The sequence below is a fragment of the Octodon degus genome, unplaced genomic scaffold, assembly GCF_000260255.1.
Source record: "Octodon degus isolate 3935 unplaced genomic scaffold, OctDeg1.0 scaffold00008, whole genome shotgun sequence".
NCBI lineage: Eukaryota > Metazoa > Chordata > Mammalia > Rodentia > Octodontidae > Octodon > Octodon degus.
Window position 1 is genome coordinate 9424313 of NW_004524584.1, and position 15500 is coordinate 9439812.

Consider the following 15500-nt stretch of genomic DNA (forward strand, 5'->3'; position numbering starts at 1 on the left):
GGATTAAGGCCTATAATCTGAAGTGAACTCAAGCAACTCAATAGCAAAAAGCAAATAATTCAAAAACTGGGCAGGGCTTAGTGGTAGAGTGCTTGCCTGGCACATGTGAAGGCCTGTTTTTATTTATTTATTTATTTATTTATTTATTTATTTATTGTATTTTAGGGAAGGGTCTATAGGGTGTTCAGGGTCTCACTACTAGATCGGACTCATAGTGATCCGCTTGTTTACAGCCTCCCAAGTGCTGGGATTACAGGCGCATGCCATCATACTCAGTCTCAATTGCCATCTCAGCACACTACAGGGGTGGGGCTGGCATGGCAAGCCTGAGGATCAAACCCCCAGCTCCTGCACCTGCTTGCAGGCACTTTAATCCACTGACCTACTTGATTGGCCCTCTCTTTTTTCTTTTTTTTAAGTAAAAGAATTGAATAGATGTTTTCTAAAGATGATAAATGGCCAACCATCGTATATTTTGCTCATAGGAATGCTCATCATGACTATCAGAAAAATGCAAATCCATATTGAAATACTAGTAAGGGCAGTCATTAACAAAGAGATTGATGATAACACAAACTGGGGAGAAAAGGAGCCCTACACCCTGTTGTTGGAATGTGAGCTAGTGTAGCTGTTATAAAACAAAATCTTTGGACTTTTAAAGCAGAACTGTCATGTGACCAGCTCTCCCACTACTGGGAATATATACGAAGGAAATGAAGCTAATGTATTGAGAGACTTCTGCACGCCTGTATTTATCGCAGGTCCATTCACAATAGCAAAGACACAAAATCAATCGAAATATCCATCAACAGATGAATGGATGAAGAAAGTGTGATATATGTGTACATACAATAAACACTATACAAAAAGAATGAAATCTATCTATTTGTGACAACTTAGATGAGCCTGAAAAATATTAGGATAAGTGAAATAAGCCAGGAACAGAAGATAATTGATCACATCCATGTGAAAATCTGAAACAGTTAACCTTATAGAAATTAAGAGTACATAGTGATTACTAGAGGCTGGAGAAGATGGGGAGATGAGAGGTTGGCGGGGCTGGAATGAAAACAAACAGAATAAGTTTGATACTCTGTCACATGGTTGGCTGACTGCTCCTGATAACAGCACCTTGTATATTTCAAATAGCTAGGAGAGAAGATTTAGAATCTACACACAAAGAAGTGGAAAGTTAACCCGCTGGATGTAATAACTACTTTGATTTCATTCTTACACGGACATGTATGAAAACATTAAGTTTTATTTCATAGACATTATGTCAATAAAATAAGATAAATACAGGTGGGGAGATAAATGTGTAGGGTGGTAAGCCAATAAAATTGGTCACTTTTTGATGATTGTTGATCTCGGGTGGTAGGCAATTGGAGGGTCACCCTAATGTTCTCTCTAGTTTTGTATTTGAAAATTTCCATAGTCCACAGGATTTTTATTATTATCATTTTTTTTAAAGAAACAATTTCTTATAGCTAATGAGTGACATCTATGGGTGAAGCCCTGGAACTGTCCTTTAAGAGAAAACTCACTAAGAGGCAATTGCTGAAAAGTCCCCACATGGTGTCATTGAAGGAGATTCTCAGCTACTGTTATTCTGAGGGTCTAAACTTTGGGCAGTTGATGAATCTGCATCTGCTTTTGGAGCTGGAGGGTGGAGAGTAGAATAAAATAACTGCTTTCCACAGCTTGATCATGGCTGCAGAACTTAGTACAAGGGCTGGCCTCTTGTTGGTATCCACTAAATGCTTGTGAATAAAAGAATGAGTGGTTCCCTAGAAAATTATGCAATTTATTTCAGAAACAGATCAGCTTAGAAAGTTCAGGGGGTCTGTTTCACAAAGTATTAATTGATTCACATCTATTAGTATGCTTCAAATATTAGGATTTGTTCATCTGTAGAAAAAAATTGCATATATAAATGTTAAATTTTTTGAAAGACTAGCAAAGATCATAAAACTCCACTTTCTGACACTAGCAAATAATTTTTGTGAAATCATACTTGTATTACAATTTTTTTCTTAGATTAGACAGAATCTATAAAAATATGTCTTTTGAAGCTCAGAACTTGATTGGATTTTTGTGGTATTATATCCTCATTTATTTGATCTTTTTCTGCCCAGATAGCCAATTTTCAGATTAAATATTTTAACAAGAAAAAGGAAAGATTACAGTTTGATGTCTATTTTCTTCTGTTTTTAATTTTCATATTTAATCTTCACTAACAATTGGTAATGTTAGTATCTGTTAGTTTTCTGGGGCTGCCCTAACAAATTACTAAAATCTGGGAGACCTAAAAACCAGAAATTTATTTCTCTGTGGTTCTGAAAGGTGGAAGTCTAAGATTAAGGCATGTAAGGAGTTGATTTCTTTTTCCTGGTTTTACAAATGAGTCTTTTTCCCTCTGTATCTTTCTTATCTTTATCATAATCTCATTTTCTTTTGTCTTTCCTTACCTTCTCTTTTCTTTTCTTCTTTCTTTCTTTCTTTTCTTTTCTCTCTTTTTCTTTTTAGAAGACATTGTCCCACTATGTAGTAAAGGTTGGTCTTGAAGTTCTTACATGACCACATTCACTATATAACCCAATCTGGTCTTGAGCATGCAATCCTCCTGCCTCTGCTTCCTAAGTGTTGGGGTTTCAGATGTATGCTGCAAAGACCCTGGCCTGTGTTTTCTTCTTATGAAGACATGAATTTACTGAAATTAGGGACCATCTGTGGTGGATTAACAATTAGTAGTCAACTTGTTACACCCAGCAGAACTGAACTAGCATGGTGCTGGGTATGGGAGGCCCATCTGAAGTTTGTTGCGAGCAGCATACGAGGCAGAACTGGAGAAGAGGAAGTGAGGCTGTTGGGAGCTGGCAGGAGCTGTTGGGAAGCTGTTAGGGAGCTGCTAGTTCTCTTGGGATATTTGGCTGGGGGACCTTGTCATGCTGGCTTCCCTGATGAACTTGGCTGTTCTTGGAGCAGGAGCTTGGGACCTCATTCTTACTAAGAATGGAAATGGTTCACTTTTGAGGCTCTCTGGTCCTCACTTTGAGCATCGCTTCCTGGCTCCCGAGGGAAAGAAGGTCTATAGTTCAGTCTCCAGAAGAAGCTTGTTGTGCTGTCTTTCCTTTTTTTTTTTTTTCTTCTTTCTTGATGGAAACTCAGCCTTCTCATCCTTTGAAGGAGCTCTGAACTTCACTATTGATGAAGATGGCAGTGGTGCTTTTTAGGGCAGCTCTCGTTCTTATTTTGAGCATCACTTCTTGGCTCCAGTTCAGATCACTCAGCCTGCTAGCACAGATCCTTCATCCTGCTGACATAGACCTTCTAGTTTCCACCACTGATGTTTGGGCCTTCCCAGCGCAGATCTGTGAAATGGGCCTTCATGAGACATTGTCACAGGCTCTAGGCCTCCGGTTGTACTAGTGAGGGGCACTGTTATGAGCTCTAGGTCTTCAGCTGGATTCATGCAAGAAATTATTGTGGGATCCAGGTTGTCAGCTAGATTCTGTCTTCCATGTGTGGACATATTTCTTGTACTCTCTTTTTGTATATGATTCTTTGAGTGACTATTATAAATAATCTTATAAAACATGTCCTGTATTGGATTGTTCCCCTTGCAAAACCCCTAACTATGACACTATCCCAATGACCTCATTTAATAAAGTTGTATTCTGAGGTACTGGGGATCAGAATTTCAACATAAGAATTTTATTTTGCGGGAGCAGGGGCACACCATTTTGTCCTCAATAGCATTATTAATCATTATCCTACTTTTTGCCAGTGAAGAAGCCAAGATCTGGAGAATTTCATCATCTTCTCCAAATCTTACAGCCTGGAAGTGGCCAAGTTTGGATTTGGGTCCAGGTCACACCTTTCTCCCCTGAACACATGCTGTGCTGCTCAGCAGTGCCTCACTCTGGGGTCCACTGGTCCTGGCTCTGACCTTTTCTCAGGAGAGTGCGGTGTCATCTCCTTAGCCACTGCTCTTTGCTCTCTTCGAGAATGACTAAGATCTTTGTTGATGCTCTTACCTTAGTGTTAAATGTGAAAAAGTTTAACTTCTGACTTTTACAAGGTATGATTAAAATATAAATAATTACATATTTAAAAAAAATATTATACCAATAGACACATTAGCATTAATCTTCCTCAAGATACTCCCTCTTGCTTCAAACACAGTGACCCTACTATCTTGAAGAAGTTCTGGAAGTCTTCTTTTGTGAATATCCTTACAAGGCATGATAAAAGCTACACTAATGAGGCTGCTGGGTGTCAGCCAAAAGAAAGGCAGACTATTGAAACCTTAACATGTGTTCTCATTCGCCTTATTCATTGGATCTGGCATGAGCAACTTCTGTTTCATCCTTGCAGTCAGAACAGCCATGAAAGGCAAACATTTTGAATCAGTTCAGGACATCAAGGCAGCCACAACAGCATGACTAAAGACAGGAAAGAGGACTTCCAGAACTGCTGCAGAAAGTGGCGAGAAGGATGGGTTTGAAGCAAGGGAGATGTTTTGAGGGGATGGATGGCAGTGTGTCTTCTACTGTAATTTAAAAAATGCAAACCTTCACCACATGTCTGATCTTGTTGCACACATTTGGATGGATTCACTTCACTAATGACTGATGATTTTGACTGCTCATTTCTCCAGGGAAATGGACATGGGCTGTCCCTAGTAGCAAAGTGGTAAGACATGCATGTCCTCATTTTCCTTGCTTTCCTTTCTTAGCTTCCAGGAGCCCCAAGCTTTCTTATCTTCTCTTTGCATCTGGCAGGTAAGCCACCTACCATCCTCACCCTCTCCACTTGTTCTCCCCATTGTGCCCTCTTCCTTTGACCTGTTTCTCCAGAAAGAGGCACCGAGTGGTCTTTTTTCCCCTCAGGATTGAAGGCTTATTCTGAGCAGACCAGTAGTGGGGAACCACCTGATAATTTAAAAGACTTCCAAGTAGCAACTGATGTCTTAGCAAAACCGCTGGTAGGCAGCACCCATTACATATCAGTCTTCTTGGTACATGAAATGTTTTATTACCTGTCAATAGGATTCTTACCTGTCCTCCCTTCTGAATCCCATTAGAATGAATGAAGAAATATGAAGATTGAGTAGAAAAACAACTTATGCTTATATTTTCACGTACACTCATTGAATATCTATCACAAATCTGGAACGTAGGTACTATTGTCTACACTTCAGATAAGGGTGCTAAGTCCTAGAGAGCTCAACTAGCTTTCCTATATGGGCAGGGGAACGGGCACCTTAATCTGGGTATCTAGAATTGCTTTCTTTAGGGCTCTTGTTTACCTAAGTTACTTTGTTGTGCAAGTCCAACCATCCAACTAGGCAGGCTCATTTATAATGCCATACAGTTGCTTAAATGATGAAACCACTTTGTGTCTGATTGAAAGTCCTGAGCTCTATTTTATTTGCATGAGACCTCAATCTATAGGAACCTCTGTCCCATTGTACCTTGCCATAGCAGAGGCTTTTCAGGGAGGCTGGTCATGTAGGTAGTGTCTGACGACTCCTGAGTCTTATGGAGCAGGTTCTATCAGGTAGCTCTCCAGTACATTTAATATTACCAAAGGGTCTTTTGGTTTTGGGAGCAAAACAATCCTCAAACATCATTTAAAAACTTCTCACTGTATTTGTATCTAGCTGAAAGAAATATGAAATGCCTGGTTCCCAGAAGTGACAAGCAGAGACAGGGAAGGCAGGCATCTGGAGACTTTGCCTTGCCCCTAAATTCAACAAGATTTGAGTACCATAGTCTCAGATCATCCTAAATAAATTGCAAGATTTAAGAACAGTTTTGCAGAAGAGATGGATTCAATCCATGGCTTTCCTGGCATCATTTAACAAGTATTTAAAGACCAGAAGCTGTTTAGGAGCAAACTGAGCACACATCTTTTAACTGGCCAAGATGAACCACTTCTATCTGAACAAAGCAGCTAAAAGAGAGGATTCAATTGAGATTACGCCAAACAAAATCTCACAACCTAGATCTGAGAAACTGAAAGAAATAAGGCAACAACCCAATACCAGAAAGATTTTAATGCTCCTCTATTTTCAAGGCTAGCTCATAAGTGCCCAAGCATCCCAAGTATTGTGTGTACTAATAGCTTTGCTTACCACAGTCCTAGAAATACTAGTTTGTCAGAACAATAAAATGGAGAAAAGAAGTGAGGTCATGGGAAAATATCTTGGTTACTTCCCTTTTAAAAGAAGAAAATGTGGAGGTGCCTGCATCCAGAAGGCTGAAGCAAGACCATCATCTCCAATTCAAGGCCAGCCTGGGCTGTGTAGTTAGTTGAAGTCTAGCCTGAACTATTTAGAGAGACATTTTCTTTTTCTTTTTCTGGTTTTTTTTTTTTTTTTTTTTTTTTTTTTGGAACACAGGATTGAACTCAGGCCCTTGTGCTTGCCAGGCAAGCCCTTATTCTACTGAGCTATGTCCCCAGCCCATGAGACCTTTTCTTAAAAAAAGGAGGAGGAGGAGGAGGAAGAGAAGAAAATACACAAAATGATATTAGTTTCGATTCTAGAGAATTTGCATCTAAATCAAATGGCTTCCAAAAATTAGTCATTACATATGGAAATGAGATGATCTCACTAAGAATGAAGAGACTAACAACTGCTTGCATGTCCAGATTTATTTAATTTGCACTATACATGTATTAGTAATAATTTATTTAGTTCTATAAACTGGACACAGAGATAGGACTTGTCTAGCTATGTTTCTGGGTGACAGTCTATGTAGAAAATGAATGTCTTTGTTGTAGACAGCATGCTGTCTCTCTGGCTACTTTCAAAGACCCTTTTGAGCTCCCTGGAGGAATGTTTCCCACTCAGGATGAAGACACAGCACAGGGTCGTCTTAGTTTCCCATCATTAACCTGACCTAAATTTCCTTGGTGGCCAAAGTGAAGGGTTCTGATTCAAGGGATCATCATGAAAAAGGGGCTTCTCTGAGAAGAGAAGGTCAAAGAGGCTGGTGTACCCATAGAGGTAAGAGAGAATAAGGGATATCTGGCTTCTTGGAAGAGTCTCCTAGAAGAGCGTCTAGGAACCTCTCAGATTTATGTTTGATCTTGGGCAGCCTGCTATAGCTGCATTAAATTGCACCATAAAGTCTTTCAATGAGTAGTGTTTGATCCTTTTGGGGTGGATGGCATGGGCAAAGGGTTTTTGGGAAAGCAGACAGCCTTGAAGGGAGTTCTAAAGAGGAATGGGCTCGATGTAGTGCTGTTGTATCTATAATCCTGGCACTCTGGGAGACTGAGGCAGCAAGATAATCATTCAAGCCTAGCCTGTGTCATGTAGCAAATTTGCAAGGCCTTGTCTCAAAATGAAAAGCCAAATCAGCCTTTGGATATAGCTCAGGATAAAGTCATTGGGTTCAATCCTTAGTATGGAACAAAACAAAACAAAGAAGAAGGGGAATGGGTCCAGAAGCCTGCTGAGAGAGAAGACTGGTAGGAAGAGCTGGGGGATAGAGGTGTAATCTCAGGAGAGATTACTAAGTGGGAATGCTTTTGGCGGATGCTGAACATTTCACCAAATTTCATTGTTATTACCCTGATGTAGGGTTCCATCTTCCTCACTTGCCTAGGACAGGGATATCTGAGCTTCTTCTTTCTGGACAGGAAAGTAATCTACTGGTCCGTCTGAGGAACTGAAGACACTGCTTGTGGGCAGTTATCCTAACTAGAACCCTCTGGGAAGAGAACATGGAGGATTTCCTGTATACAGCTTTGGTTTGATGGCTGTCAGCAGTCTTGGGTGTGGCTGGGAAAGGTGATCTCTTGGGACCCAGGTGCCAACGCTGGAGACTGAGGGGGGAGGACAGTCTCTGGGAGGTCAGGGCTGCTAAGGAGGAAGTACAAATGGATGGAGGGTGGAAGGAGCCAGAGAGTAATGAATCTAGCACAACATCTGCTCACAAAATGCCACCTTTGAGTCACTGCTTCCCACCTCCAGAGTTAGCATATAAACCATCTGACTCATGATTTGAAATCCCCACAGGACTTAACTGCATGATCAACAGCAACAGAGGCTGCCCCCCCAGGCCTCCAGGGCTAGTATTGATACAGTATTTGCTTTCTGGGTTTCTACTTTGAGGCATCCTAAAATATAGAATACAGTAAAATTGTCAAAATGGACCTATGGAACCAGAAATGCTAGAGCTTATTCAGATCCTCAGCCACTTGAAAAACAAGTCTTCCAAAGTCCAGTCATCCCTCTGACTCATCAATCTAACCAAGTTACTGTTTTGGGAATTTGTGAAGCTTTAGGAATTTGAGGGAGACACCCCCCACCCCTCACTTGGGGCCTAAGAAGGAATAGCAATTCAGTGCATTGAACACAATCAGTTCTTCTCTCTCTTCAGCCTCTGTATAAGATTATGGTTTTACAAAAAAGTCAAAACATGTTTTTATTTTTACCCACAGCAAGTTGCAAAGCTGCAGACATGCCATGAAGGGAACGATCTTACAAAAGGCATGTACAGATGTGTCGGTCAGAGTCATGGAAAGGGAAGATGAAAGTGGGATGGAGAGGCACAGTCAGCGTCACTTGCAAGTCTGCCTTTTTGGTGCCTGAATTACTCACCTTTGATGAAGTTGGTCTCGTCCTCAACATTGGCTCTCCCTGCAGGAGCCTCTGAATTCTGCACCATCCTGTGCTGCCTGGAGCAGCTGCCACATTGTTACCCTCCTTCTCCCATCTCCAACTTCTTCCTTCAGAGAGATTACCAGCACCTGGCGGGCTCTGGTAAGCTAACGTTGAACACGCCTTGGCCCTGCCCTGACTGCTGGCTGGTGATCCCACTCATGCTGCGTTCTCTGGCTTGTGGTGCTGGTGGGAGCAGGCTGAGTCCATTCACCAACTCCACAGTCTCCTTTAGCTGAGTACTTAATTCTCCTGGATTGAATGCAGGGGCAGTTACTGATTCACCAACTAAAAATACAGAAAGTCCAGTTAAATTTGAATTTCAGATAAACAATGAATAACTTTTACAGTATCATGATGTTCCATACGGTATTGGGATGTGGCTGTACTAAAAAAAAAATCTTTACTTATCTAAAATTCAGATTTAACTTGGAGTGTCTTGTATTTTATCAGGCAAGCTTCCTTTCAAGAACAGAGATTCCCATTTTTGTTGCCTAACCTAGGAGATGAATTTTCTTTTAGAAAAAAACAGCCATGAAAACAAGGGTGAGCTTTTTGTGCTGCCTATTGACTAGCCACCAGCCAGCCCACATTGTTGTGGAACACCTGAAATGGTATTAGTCTGAATTGAATGAAACAGTAAATTTTGAAGAGTTGGTAAAAAAAAGAAAGTAACATACCCCGTTAATAATTTTTATATATTGGTTACATGCTGAGATGATTTTGAATGTACTAGGTTAAAAAGTGTAGCTAAAATTAATTTAACCTGTTTCTTTTTTTTTTTTTTTTGAATGAGGCTACTAGAATATTTAAAATGGCATACCGAGATTGCATCTGAAGTGCACATTTTAACTTTCAGTGGATGACATGCCCAGAGAGAGAGAGCCAAGGTAGTGGGGCTGAATGACCAGCAGGCCAAAAGCCAAATGCCAGCCTGCCTAGCATGCAAGAGAAGCTCTACACTGCCGATTGTGGCCGAAATAGTTGGGCATCTATAGACTCCTGGAAGGAAGCTTTCATTTTTTGTTTTCCATCTTGACAAAAACTTGGTGATATTGGAATGATTATAGAATGCTGACCTGTGGTTTATGTTTCCCATGATGCACACTACCAGCTGCATGATGACAATGGGTTGGGACATGGTGTGGGGACCAGATGGGCAGCTGGAGGAGAAGGGAGTCGGGAATGACCCTGATTCCTGGAAGCCTCTCAGACTTTTTTTTTTTGTTTGTTTGTTTCTTCTTTTGGCTTATGATACAAATTGGTGGTGACAGGGCAACTTTGGCTGTATTTGCTAGAAGCTGATGTCTGCATTAATTTAGAACTTTAGAGACTGAAAACCATAGAATGCGGTACTGGGAAGTAGGGAAGAAGTCAATGAAAAATTTGTCAAACAAATTAAATCTCTGCAAATCCCCTGATTTCTGAAAATTATTTATAGAAATGGGTTCTGAAACTGGGACATCTTTTTATAACTGAAAATATTTTGGGATTTCAAAATTTAGATTTAGTGTGTAAACTTTTTTGATTTGCCTCCCCTCTCCCACCTGACAGCTTCCTGAGGTTCCTGGAAAGTAAAGAAACATTAGTGGCCAGGTGTGGTGGCACATTCTTGTGATCCTAGTACTCAGGAGGTTGAGGCAGGAGGGTCACTATGAGTGTGAGGCCACTTTGAGCTACAAAAGTGAGTTCAAGGCCAGCCTGCACAACATAGCAAAACCGTGTCTCAAAAAGAATAAAAAAGAAAGAAACATTGGTGAACACAAAGCAATAAAAATGCAGGACCTCCTAGAGGCCAAGACTTCTTTGATAGAACTTGGTCTTTCACCAAGCTCCATTTAAAATCTATCTGTCAATCACGTCAAGCTGAAGAGTCAAAGCTTCACTGCAGGACTTACTGTCTGTTAACTTCCATTTTTTTCTGCTTGATCTCACCACCTATTACCCTTGATGCCACAGTGTCCTGCACAAATGGCATATTACTGGATCCTGGGATTATTACACTGAATAGTTCAGCCCTGGAACTCAGTAAATAGTCTTCTGCCTTATCAGTTGGCAAGCAACCCTCCTACCCTTAGTCCTCCAGTAGGCATTGCTAACATTGTTCTGAGGACTATTGAAGCACTCTGTAGCACATGACTGCTCAGCAAGAGAGCCGTTGACACCATTTGGTGGAACAAGGCTGAGAACAGAGGTACTAGGGCTGTGTGCCAGATGACATCTGAGGAGAGGGAGAATGAGTCACTTCTTAAAGCATTGAGGTTGCAGGTCCAGAAAGGACTGAATGTGTAGGGTAAGTGATAGGTGGTGGCCAGGGAATCTGGGTGGGTGGGAAGGTCTCTCTGCTGCCCTTCCCATGGAGAATCCTGACTTGTCTAAAGAGGAGTCAGAAGAAAAGATATTTGGCTTGGAGTCCTGCCAAATGAAGCTGATGATTCTCTAAAAGGTTGTCCTGTTCTAGATCAGCAGGAAGTTGAACATATAATGCAACTTCCTAGATAGATGGCAGGACAAATAATATTGAGACATCTCAAACTCAGCTCACTAGATCACCTTGGTAAATGTTAAGTACTAGACGATGGTTTCCTTTTCCTTGTTTACAGCCTAGTGCTGCAGTCATGTTACTCATCTTTGCTTTTGTACTATTTTGGGATTCAGCAATAAGTGGTGCAATTTATCATTACATGTTTGTGGGGCAGGTCCAGGGTCTGGATCTTAATGTAATGGTGGTGATAGGGTTGGCAGCAAGACAGAAAAGGAGGATAAGGACTTAAGGGGCTTGGAATCCCCAGTCTTTCTTGAGGCATAGTTGGACCAACAGGTGCAGTGGTGACAGGGAATACAGATAGATAATTTCAGTTGTGTACTGTGGTATCATGAATCACCTCCAAATTAGTAGTGCAAACAACTGTATGCTCATGATTCTCTGTGTTAGAAATTTGGAAAGGGTGTGGTGTGGATGATTTGTGTCTGTCCCACATTGTGTGGGACCCAGCTGGGAAGACTGAAGGTTGAGAATAAGTTGATGGAAGGGGTGAGATTGAAGTGATTATGCACTCATATGTCCTGTTGGGCCTTAGTGAAGACTATTTGCCTAAATACCTACGAAGAGCATGGTGATAGAAAACATGCAGCTCCAGGTATTCAGAATACCTCAGGACCCAGTGGCTGAGGGCCAAGAAAAAGAATCCCAAGAGAAGCAAGGGGAAGCTGTATGTCCCTATTTTCCCTAGTCTAGAAATCATCATCATTTCTGCCATACTCTTCTGAAGCAATTTTATTTTCCCTTTTATTTTTATTTGGGTTTTTGGCCTTACACATAAAAACCACTTATCTAGGGTTTTAGAAAGAGCTAAGTCCACTAGAAAGGATATAGGACAAGAGTCAAGAGACTTCAACATCACATGGGATTTACAAATAGAAGATGTAGAGTCTGAGAACAAGAATGTTGGGTATGACTTAAAATGTATATATTTCTATATGTGAATCTTAAATCATATGTTCTACTTAGGTCACTTTATAGTTAAATAGACATGATATTAGCTCTTTATGTGACTGACTACCAGCAATATACTGCCAACTCTTGGCGTCAACTGCATTTGGGTCTCTAGCCTTGCTTTTTGCCATACCCTTGTCAACTGAAAATGTGGGGAGAGGTGCCAGTTGGCATTCACCTTCTTGTGGCTGGGGGAAGGTTTTGTTGGTATTAGCTGTTTTTACTGGGGATCCTATTTATGAACCTGAATTACCCATCATGTGACCCATGTCTTGGCCTAAACGTGTCAGTCCAGGGAGTTACTTGGGCTTCACCATACCCACTTCTCATGCTTAGGGAGGAGCCAAGAGACCTGCATACATAATAAGACAACCTACTCCATCTGCCAAGATGAAAATCAGCACACCTGTTTCAATCCAAAGTACTCCATGACTAAGAAATGGTTCAAAGTCTGACATCCCCAAATCGAAGGATCATTAATTACCAAAACCTTTGTTACAAATCCCCTGCCAGTGTCAGTATTTTGATGAGTGTGCAGCCATTAGTAAAAATCCCTGAATAGTCCTAAAATGTGGAGAGTTATGGGAATGAGAATACAGGCTCAGTGATAAGTACATGTGTGAATAGGCCTGGCCCCAATCTGCCTGTTAGGGTGATTGCTTGGCCTATTGCCCTTTTTGGAGCTGTGTTTCATGGGCCACAGGGAAGGGTAAAGATAAGGTAGAACTCCCCCAAAAGGGAGTTGCCACTCTTATCTGTGAATTGGAAACCTGTAACCCTGTTAACTTTACTATCTTTAATCCAGAAGACCCAAAGTGAGAAAATGGTCTTCAAATTGGGATAGAATATGAATATGTACAGCATTGAACCAAAAACTGTACTAATTTCAAAACAGTCACTACCATTCAAATGACCACATCTTATCAAGTTTTTCAATCATATTATGAGGAAATAGTAGCCTCCCTCCAATCCTGACCACAACTAAAACTTGTTTTTAGTCCTAGCAGAGACAGCCCAGACTCTGAAGGTATCTTCTTGCTATGTATAAAGGGAACAAACATAGGGGAATAAATGACACAAGAAGCTAAAGGATTAGGTCTCTGTAAACCTTATAGTGGAACAGCTCTACCAAAACCTTTGGTTTTGTCTTCTCAAATCTTAATAATTGGAGGAAACTGCCTATCCCAGTGGGAAGGATAGTTCAGTGTTTCTTCAGGGAGCCTAATGTGTCTGAGCCAAAGGTTCTACCTTCCAGCCTCCTGGAAGTCCCAATGGTGGGGGTTCCTGGACTGCTTTGAATGAAACCCTCAGCCCCTGTCTAATTTTTCTCATCTAAGGGGTGGGTAGGGAAGATGTCTACACAATATGAAATGATGGACCCCAGACAGACTGAATCGGGTATGTGAGAAAACTACATATGCTGTACTTCCCCCAAACTGGTTTGTGTCTTTGTATTAGCGACAACCCACCCCACTTGCTTGCCAGGACAGAACATCTAGGGGTGCAATGTGTGGGGACAGAGGACCCATAGAAGATGACATGACTACAAATTGGCAATTGGAAAGACAAAAAATAGCCCCTGAATGCATATTTCATCATTATGGTCCTGCCACCTGGGCAGAGGATGGATCCTGGGGCTACTGCACCCCATTTATATGCAAAGCTATGTAATTAGACTGCAAGCATTTGTGGAAATTATAACTACTGAAACTGCCAAAGCATTTAACTTGTTAGACAAACAACGGACCCAAATGTGCACCACTGTCTAGCAAAGTCACTTGGCCTTAGATCATCTGCTAGCTTCTGAGGGAGGGGTTTGTGGAAAATTTAACCTAAGCAAATGCTGCCTATGAATAGATGATGAACAAAAGATCATACAGGAGATTATAGATCAAATGAAGAAAATTGCTCATGTTCCAACTCAGACCTGGAAAGGCTGGGACCCTAAGGGACTGTTTGGGGGATGGCTTTCCATTCTCGTGGGATTCAAAATTGTTATCAGCATTACCCTCCTGATTTGGGGAACTTGTTTGATCCTGCCTTGCCTGCCCTCCTTGGTTATATATTCTGTCTCCAACCTCATTAAGATGATGGTCATAAGAAAATGGCCACACATGTGATATATTATAGAAATACACACCTCTTAACTAGGATGATGCTCTTTGGCACAAAATAAGATGGGGTCCGAGCAGAGCACCAAAGGGGGAATATACTAGAGCTCCTCCAAAGGTGTCCAAGTGCTGCCTTTTTACAATGTAGTGATATTGGCCTCTGTATACACATGTACAGTTCTGATGTAACTTGGTAACATGAATCATTCAACCAGACTGTAAAATGTTAGTGTATGCCCACGTAAGGGAGACAGAGGCACACAAATTGTAGAAAGGGGTACAGCTAGGTGATGTCCTGCACTCAGCCTTTGGGTGCAAACCTGCTGGGTCGGTACCAGCATTAAAAATGCTGCTTCTTGGGGAGAAGGCCTTGGTGCTCCATTTCACTAAATAAAAGTCCTACAACAAGATGACATCCTTCAATGGAGTAGTTCCACCTCAGACCAAGAATATTTTAATTATTTTCTTACAGTTTATATCTAAATAGGACTGAGGCAGTGTATGTTAAAATTATCAACATAGCAGGCCAGCCAAATAGCTCAGTGGATTAAAGCACCTGCAAGCAGGTGCAGGGGCCAGGGGTATGATCCCTGGGCCTGCCTTGTCAGCTCCACCCCCGGGGTGCACTGAGACAGCAGTTGAGACTGGGCATAGGGACATGCGCCTGTAATCCAAGCTCGTGAGAGGCTGTAAACAGGCAGATCACTATGAGTCCAATCTGGTAGTGGGACTCTGAACACCCTGTAGACCCTTCCCTTAAATGCAAAAAACAAACAAACAAACAAACAAACAAACAAAAAAACCAAAATAAAATAAAGAACCCCAAATTATGCAATTGTATTATAATAAAAAGCACATTGCTGTTACCTCTCTCAAATACTCTCTCTTCTTCAAACACACTTAATCCATCATTCTTGCTACTTTCTGGAGCAGTTTTAGAAATCCTTTCTCATGAGTATCTCTAGTTAGGCTGTCATGGGTGCCTTGATGTTTACCTTTCACAGTCATCTTGACTGTGGGGAAAATCAGAAGTCCCATAGTGCCATGGTGAATAAAGTTGGTTAGGACACACCATCATGTTTTTATGAGCCTGGCTTTCTGATGGACGGAACTCAGCAGTGGCATTCTCTGTGGTTCTTATTACACTTTGTAAGACACTCACAAAATAGCCCTTCTAAGACTGCTTAAGAAAGTGGCAAGAACAAGGGGATAAATG